This window comes from Lactuca saligna, chromosome 2, assembly GCF_052625555.1.
Source record: "Lactuca saligna cultivar CGN05327 chromosome 2, ASM5262555v1, whole genome shotgun sequence".
NCBI classification, from domain to species: Eukaryota; Viridiplantae; Streptophyta; class Magnoliopsida; order Asterales; family Asteraceae; genus Lactuca; species Lactuca saligna.
In genome coordinates this window covers 79,324,915-79,334,369 of record NC_136418.1, presented here as the reverse complement: position 1 = coordinate 79,334,369, position 9,455 = coordinate 79,324,915, and positions in this window count along the sequence as shown.

Below are 9,455 nucleotides of genomic sequence, written 5' to 3'. Positions count from 1 at the left end.
AAACATGATATCTATTCAAAATGGTTCGACCTTGGTGCCTTCGATCCATAAGTGCACTGAGGAAAACTCACCTCTCAGTCCGAGCTAATAGCTAAATAGGTCTCTACTCTGAATATCAGCTCTACCCATCACCTATTCATAAAATAGTGACCAATCTCAAATACAACTCAAAATACCCAAAATACTCTTAGGTCAAACCCAATCAAAGGAAAAAAGTCAAAAATTCAAACGTGGTCAACACAACTGAGTACGCCCAACATAGTCTGCTTGTGCACTTGGCGTACACGAGCATTGACGAAAATGTGGGCTAGCTGACCTTATACGCGTAGCGTACCTGGGCTACGCCCACCATAAACGAATGACCCCTTTTCCTTCTTATTTAGAGTTTAATCCTTAAGCTATTTTTTCTAAATTCCAGATCTAGTCCTAAACTAATGTCGTTAACAATAAACTTTCCAACTTTCCGGTCTTACATGGCTATTATGTGCCCAACAACAAGAAACCCTAACTCCTTAAGACACTAAAACTAATGCATGGGGAGAAACTAACAATCAAGATTGCATTTTTATGACCTTAGACGCTCCAAAACGTCTAGAAGGACAATCCATTTGGTCTAAAGCATGCCATACTTAAGAACATTATTGATTAGGGACAAAAGCTCATAACAACATCATACAAGTTAGATTAATAAAATAAGCCTCAAGGTATGAACTTTATACTTTCTAAAGATGTAGGAGGGTGCAAAAATTCTAGATCCAAGGTTGTTCCAAGCTTCTATGTTTTTCTCTCTTCCTTCTTCTTCCTCTGTGAATACCAAAACACACACAAATGGCTCAAGAGTGCTAAAAAACGTATTAGGGTTTGCAAAGGTTGAAGTTGGAGCTAGAGGCTGATGAAAGAAAGAGGACTTGGGATTTAAGGATTCTTAAATAGGGTCCAAACCCTAAATATTAGGGTTTGGGATTTTGGAACATACGCCTAGTGTGCCTATGGTTACATTGAATGTAAGTGGTGACGTCCCAAAAGTACAAAAATGTCATTTTGGTCCAATTTGCCACAATTCTCCTATCTAGGGATAACATGTGATTAATTCTCATACTCAGGGTTAAAAATGGAAATACCTCAATATTAATATGTTACAATTCTCCCCCAATTGAACTAGACTTCTTCCTTAAAGTTCGATGTTGTGAACAACTCAGGGTAATGCTCCCCAATCTCTTGCTTGGGTTGCCACATTTATTCTGAACTCTTCTAATGTTGCCACTGAACCTTGACCAATGACACCAGCTTGTTGCGCAAGGCCTTCATCTTATGATCCAATATTGCTAATGATCTCTCAATATAATTCATGTGATCAGCGACCTGAATGTTATCCAAAGGAATAACCGCCGAATCATCAGCCACACACTTTCGAAGCTGCAAAACATGGAAGGTGTTGTGAATATGACTGAGATCTTCAGGAAAATCTAACCGGTAAGCTACCTTAGTAACCTTTTCAATCACTTGAAATGCCTCGATATACTTTCCCCTCTTCCTAAAGCAAATCTGATCGGCAGGATACCTTGCTATCCCTTATAGAGTGATACCCTCAACAAAACTATGTCGCCGACCTGTAACTCCAACTCAGATTGACGCTTGTCGGCATAACTCCTCTGTCAACCCTGAGTTATCTATACCCTATATCTAATCTACTAAATAAGCTCCGCCGTCTGAATGACTAGTTTAGTCCTTCCCATAACTCTGTGACCAAACTCTCCCCAACAAACTGGGGGCACTTCCTGCCAATAGAGAAGCTCAAATGGCAGCGCATCGCTACTAGAGTAATAGTTGTTGTTGTGAAACATAACCACATCAACATATCCTACACTTCCTTTAACCACATCAAGTCAAATCATGTTGCTCAGAAAAACTCGAGAGACTACATAGCTGCCAACAAACAATAACTTGAAATTACTCAATTGCACGCCTATCTTTCTCGCTCCAACTAAAGACCCATCTTTTAGGGAGAACCTGAAAACCGATAATTCTCGAACTACACTCAGAACTAACTTCATCATTAAACTTACCAGAATCAGGAACCCATCAGTCCTAAACTTCAGAAACTGCACTCTAAGACTGGTGATCATTCGATTGATGTACCCACCCCTAGTCCCTTACTAGGAACACCATCAAAACAATGCATAAAGAATACTCAACATAAAATGTGCTGACAAGACCTGAACAAAAGTTAACCGGTCGCATACCAGATTAACCTAAACACTCATTCGGATCAACATCCCTATCATTCGCTGACCACACTCGAGCCTACCCGCGATCTGTCTAACCAATAACTACACTCAGGCTTACCCCCGACCTGATAACCAATAATGCATTCGGGCTTACCCTTGATGTGATAACCAATAACTACACTCGGGCTTACCCCCGATGTGATAACCAATAACTACACTCAGACTTACTCTGGATCTGATAACCAATAACTACGCTCGCCATCACATAGATAAAATCCACGAGGGTCTATGACACACCATGACACCATCCAATCATTGGAATAAGAAGCTCACAATTCATCACCATTCCTGCCACATTCTCATAACCATTCCTGGTATGACCTAACTCATCCTATAGAATGCTATAAACAAATTATAAACTTACTATACTACTACGCCCAAGTACAACCAAGGGAATGATACGGTTACCCCATGGTCTCATAACATTTCCACAATTGTCATGGGCCCTACCCATGGTTTTGTCATCCATTCACAAGAACACTTAATCGAATATCAATAAGGGCTGAATCCTCCCACCAAGATAATCTAAATTCGTAGCCTCTGATTCCCTAATTATGATGAAAACCAACTATTCCCTTATCCTTAAATACCAATTCATAGATATTCTGCATTTGAAATTATTATCGATATTTCCAAGTGGTTCTCCCCCACTTGGAATTAGTCCTTCTTTAACGATTTCAAGACTTTTACTATTCGTTCATAATCCATTGTGTCCAAATCCTAAGCTTTTTAGCTTGCTCACCATCCATACAACCTTCTCAAAGAAATTTTCTAGTTTTAATAATCGAAGTGATCCTATAACTTCTCAACTGACTGAACCCAAACTTTTGAATGCCATCAAAACTAAGTTCAGACTGACTTCTTTCCAAGCCTACCACCCTCAATTGATATTCGGCCCTAGCAATATGCACTCCCCTTAACTCTATTCTATTGTACTCAAAGGGATAGTCGGCTGCAATGAGATATTGTCGAGAAGCTTTCAACGCAACAACTACGTGCACAACCCCGAGAGCAGGAATTTATGAAAACTCACCCTGCACCCCTTCAAATCAATCTCTCAATCATCTTTATTATAAAAGATCTCAACAATCTTGAATTCAAAAAAATCCAATGAACTTACATTGTAACTTCCTTCATCCCATCGTGTGCAACCCATCAAAATCAATCTGGCTAATGATCCTCTAAGCAGAATGCTCAGTCCTCCCTCGCTCATGGATGGCTCCCTCAATGGACGACATTCTCCACATCGCAGGCTAAAAAGCGGTTTAACTAGATACTCTCTAAGCACAACTCTCAGTATAGAAAACTGTGTAATATAATTCCTAAATAAGAACCAGCAATCACGAGGAAATCTCAAAGCTTAAATGGGTATGTTAGAAGCCATCCCAACATTACAACTTCCAACCCTTCACGAACGGTCCTCCTAATTTATGATTCACAAAGCACCCCGTAAGCCGAATCCTTGATCCATTATGGCCTTTAGATGCTAGCATAATTTTGCTAACAAGCTACTACACGATTGAGTATTCAATTAAATCGATGATCAAAATTTCATACATGTGATTTCATGCTTTTCAACCTTCACCTCCTACCGGATGGTGGATATCTGGGCTTGCACTTCCCATGTTATCCATGTAGGACAATTAGGTTTGAGATGACCTAGCTAGTGATATTGGAAACACAAACGATCCTTCTTGCAGCCGTGAAAGACATGCCCTCTCTCCATACTTATAGCATTTGAACTTGTGACGAGCAAACCATGGGTTCCACCACACTTCCCGCATATATCATAGCTCACTTGACGTCCAATACCCATGTTAGCAACCTCAAACTCTTCATCAAGCGCTGAATTAGCCCTCAGTCTCTTTTCGAGTTGCATCCCCATATCACGATCTTCCCCAGTAGTCATCTCAGTAGTCCCTCTCACAGTTTACAAAGTTGCAGTTCGCTCCTCAAAACTTGGGAATTAGCCTGCCAGAGATTCGATCCTTGATACCAGACAATTCTTCCCACAATATCTGCGACACTTCAATGGTAATCATCCCTCATATTCAATTAACAGTCAACACTGACCTATCCTGGCCATCAGCCCCAAATCCTGAACCAGATCCCCTCGTGAACTCCATATTGAAAATGAACCAAAATGCATTAGAAATGCTACAATACACATTGCTACAACCAAACGAAAAGACCACCCCTGGGGAGTTGTGATCTCCTTGCTACGCCTATGGGTCTTGTGCTTTCAGTAGTATGGGCCATACTACCTTCCAAACCTACCCGTATTTGTCTCAAGGATCATCACAACCACCTAAAGCAAATACAACTATTAGGATATGCATACATCTTATCCTCACTCTCTCGAGAATAACTAATCATTCCAAAACTAATATGCAACATCCACACTCACTCATAATGATACTCCCAACACTTGCTAAAAACTGCATCAAGAGTACTACATACTCCGTAGGCTATCTTAGGATCCACACCTCACTCTGCCATCAACTTCCATCAACTACTAAAAACTATCGAAATACCCCCATCACATGCAATATAACTTAAATAATCTTAGATTAAAAGATTGAACCTTACAACGGTTGGACTCAAAGAAGAGCTGCGTAATAGGACCAAATCGTTCACTCTAAAATTATTTAACCCATGCAACATGTGACTTAACATATTCAACTAATAGTTAACTGACACCTAAAAGAGTCCTACAAACAATAAACAAGAAAACTCCATATGGATAAGGCATCATACATCAGACAATTCTAACATACAATTCCTAAAAATCCTACCCTACAACTAGCAAGTTGCTCTGCCATACCATAACAAATAACAGTGTAGTTAACTTGGGGTATATTTTCTTGCTCCGGCTGATCATACACATCGTATCCTTCCTTGGTTACTTTTGAAAACAATTTTTGAAAACTTTTGTAGTTCCTTAGTTTGAGTCTGGATTCACATGAATGTTCATCTAGTTCTCTAAAAACAAGGATCTAGTACCAACTTATAACATCCCAAAATCCAGAAACATAAAAAAATCTGAAGGAATGTGCACAATCATGCCTTTTCTTTCCCCCGATCCTCTAAAGTACCTAGAATAACAAAATGAAACTATAAGCCAACGCTTAGTGACTTCTCCCAAAGTACCACACAACCATACAAACAATAGCATGCATACATGAGCCTTCAACATGATTCGACCGCCTTACAGGCCCACATATTATCTTGACCGTTCTTAGAGCCTTCAGTATGACTGGACCGCCACACAAGAATTCAATCTATTTGAGCAGCCCTGGGTGTGTTGGCCTTCAACACCAACTGGTCCGCCTCAAACCATCAAACCGTATTATATCGACATATACAAGATCAATCAATAATCATCAAACACAGGTAGTCCTACAGATCTAGCAGTCTAATCACATAACCAGTGAATATATATTTCAACATAACAACACACAAGAAAACAAGATATCTAATCTAACGGGCTAACTTTAGTCCCTTTGACCTATAAGTACAGTGAGGAAAATTCATATCTTAGTCTGAGCAAGTAGCTGAATAGGTCTCTGCTCCAAATATCAACTATATTGGTCACCTATTCATCAAAGAGAACAAATCCCAAATACAACTCAAATTACCCAAACTACCTTTATGTCAAACTTGGTCAAATCCTGGTCAAAGTCAAAAAGTCAAACTTGGTCAACACAACTGAGTACGCCCAATGTACTCAACTTGTACGTTTCGCATACATGGGTATTGACCAAAATGTGGGATGGCTGACATTGTAGGCACGGTGTACCTGGGTTACACCCAGGGTACATGACGGGCCCCTTTTCCTTCTTATTATGATTTTAATCCTTAAGCTCTTTTTTCTTGCATGACTATTAAGTGCCCAACAACAAAAACCTTAACTCCTTAAATCCTTAAGACACTAAAACTCATGCATAGAGGGAAACTAACAATCACAATTGCATTTTTATGACCTTAGACACTCTAAAACGTCTAGAAGGAGAATCTATTTGGGTCTAAAGCATGCCATACTCAATAACATTATTGATTGGGGATAAAAGCTCAAAATAACATCATACAGGCTACATCTAATCAAATAAGCCTCAAGGCATGAACTTTATACCTTCTATAAATGTAAGAGGGTGCAAAACATCCAGATCTAAGGTTGTTCCAAGATTGTAAGTTGTTCTCTCTTCATTCTTCTTCCTCAATGAACAATAAAACACACACAATGGGTCATCAAAAATGAATTAGGGTTTACAAAGGTCGAAGTTGGGGCTGGAGGCTAATGAAAGAAAGTGGACTTGGGACTTTTAAGGATGCTTAGATACGGTCCAAAGCTTAAATTTTAGGGTTTGGCATTTCGGCACGTACGCCCGACGTACCTGGGGTTATGCCCAACGTACGAGGTGACGACCCAAAATTACAAAAATGTCATTTTGGTCCAATTTGCCACAATTCTCCTATCAAGGGCTGAAATACGATTAATTCTTATACTTAGGGTTAAAAATGGAAATACCTCAATATCAAGATTATAAATTTAGCTAAAGTAATAAAAAAATAGAATCGTAGTACTCCTCGATATAAGTCCAACTAGACAAAGATCGCTAAAAATGGAGACTGTATGGGAATATTATGAACTTTCACACCTCAATTTGACCTCTCTCTCTCTCAAACACCCGACCCTCCTCTCTACCAAGTGATCCCGAGACACCTAAGTCCCGCAACATGACACCCCGAGTAGTAAAGCATTCTTCGGGGCTGAGTTCACATCCCTACTTTTATGTTTTTCAAATGAGACAATTGTTCCTCACCTTACCTAATTAATATTTAGCTAAAACTCTGGCCTATAATCTTTAAATCTTAAGTAAGTAGGAGACTTATGTATAGATCAATAAAAGGTTGACACCCCCACCTGTGGTTTCAAGCTACAATCTTGGAGGTCAAATTACATTAGGGTAACTGTCTAAACTTTTACGACGTTCGGTGAAACATCGTGCGAGGGCATATTCTACTCGATAATAGGAACTCATTATAACATTGTTCCTCAATCCTTTAAAAGGGTGAAAAAAATATAACATTGTTCCTCACACCTTACAGGAATAGTAGAATATATATATATATATATATATATATATATATATATATATATATATATATATATATATATATTGTGCTACAATTGACTTGAAATATGAAAGCAATAGTACCTATAAATAGTAGAATACTTCTGTAAAAGGCACCCTAACAATGGAAACAAGAATACTTAAAAACTAATTAAAGTTATATATAGAAAAAGTATGTTCAAAATATAATAGTATTTAAACATGAGAACTCACCATCATTATGTTGGCATTTTCAAAATCACATGTATTCTAAGGAGAATGAAATTCGGACGTGGCATCATCTGGGAAATTATGTAGGGATACAATGGAAGTGATACTTGTTTGATTATTGTTAAGACATTAAGTTGTATTTGAATTTATTGTGCTTGTGCTACATACTAAAAAGAATATATATAATTATTAATAAAAGAAATGTTTGTGTTATAACTTGTGTGTATTGTTCAATATAATCAATATCTGAAGTCCACGAAGACATCACACAACTCGGTGTTTTCGTTGCCGGTTTGGGGTGTTACACCTTTCAAGATTCCTCAATTTGGAGAAAGTTTAAGAACTCCATCAATGTCTTATCCATACTATTCATATGATCGTCAACCACCTCCAAAAGTCATGAAATTTGATCGAAGAACCCCCTCCTCCCCCTTGACTTGCGATCTTTCTGTCAACAGTGGAATTTTTGGGAATTTTCTGGCGAGCCTCCGAGCAGTTTTTCAGCAACCAGAAATACTTTTTTCCAATATATCTCATTCATATCTACATCCCTGTGGTGTTGTTTTGCTCGAAAAGTGTTTTGGGTGAAAAGTCAATTATCGCAAGACAAATCCCGATTCCCGAACCGAATAGTTTTCTGATGAATCTGAATAGTTATTCCGACTTGCTTTTGTCCGATATACAACCTTCAAGGTGTTGTTCGTAAAATCCTGAATCTCGGTTCGGATCTCGATTTCATATCTGAACAATATATCGATAAAGCACACAACGAAAGTGAGTTCGACGATCCCTTTTAAGTTTTTAATTTTTGTAGGGGAGAATACATGCATAACTATTTATTATCTTTATATAAACACTAAAAATGTGAGATTAATGGTTTATATTATTCTATGTTTTGTTATATATACTTTGGGTTGTTAGAATCGACGTTTTATTTAAAACCAAATATTACGTTTTGAACCACATGAATTCGATATCATATTTGGTGTTTTAAATAACTAAAAATATGGTTTAAATATAGTTACAAATGTTAAAAGTTTATTTATGAGTTGATAACAATATCCATTGATTCGTTGTTGTTTCATTATAAAATGAACAAAAATTAAAATCATACAACTATTTGAACTTGTGTATTTATTTAGAATTATTGGTTTTTAAATGGGTAAAGCCTAGATCTGGTAAAAATGCAGCCTCCATGCTATCGAAATGTCGTTAGAAAACTAAAATATAGTTTTTAGATGATGAAAGAACAATAAATTTAGTAAATTTTATAACTTAAAGTTTAGAACACGCAGTCACACTTAAAGAACGACTTGAACTTAACAAATGAATATGTTGATGTCTAAAAACCTTGTAATATAAGGTTTAGGACACAAAATTACACACTTTTAGAACTCTATGTATGGTTAAGTCTTTTAGTCAAGAAACTTATGGTTTTAGAAGCACACACAATCATTGTTGGAAACGTCAAGTCTACATGAGATATTTCTTCAAGTCCAGTTCAGTCTTTATTCAAGAAACATAAGGTTTTAGATGCACACACTCACTATTGGAATCGTTAAGTCTACATGAAATATTTCTTCATCATCTAAGTATAAAATCTTAGTAAAGTCGTTTAACTATAGCAGTTAATCCCATGTGAGCTAGGGTTTATGTGTAAATTTGGAAACTTTCTATGGATTGACAATCCCACCGACGGTTGCTATCTACAACCCTAGCTATACACGTCAACTCGGGTGATAACTACCATGATCATTTGTTTTGTATCCATGACGTTGACAAAGCGTTGAGGTAATGTTCTCGACAGGCCCATTTTAGTGAC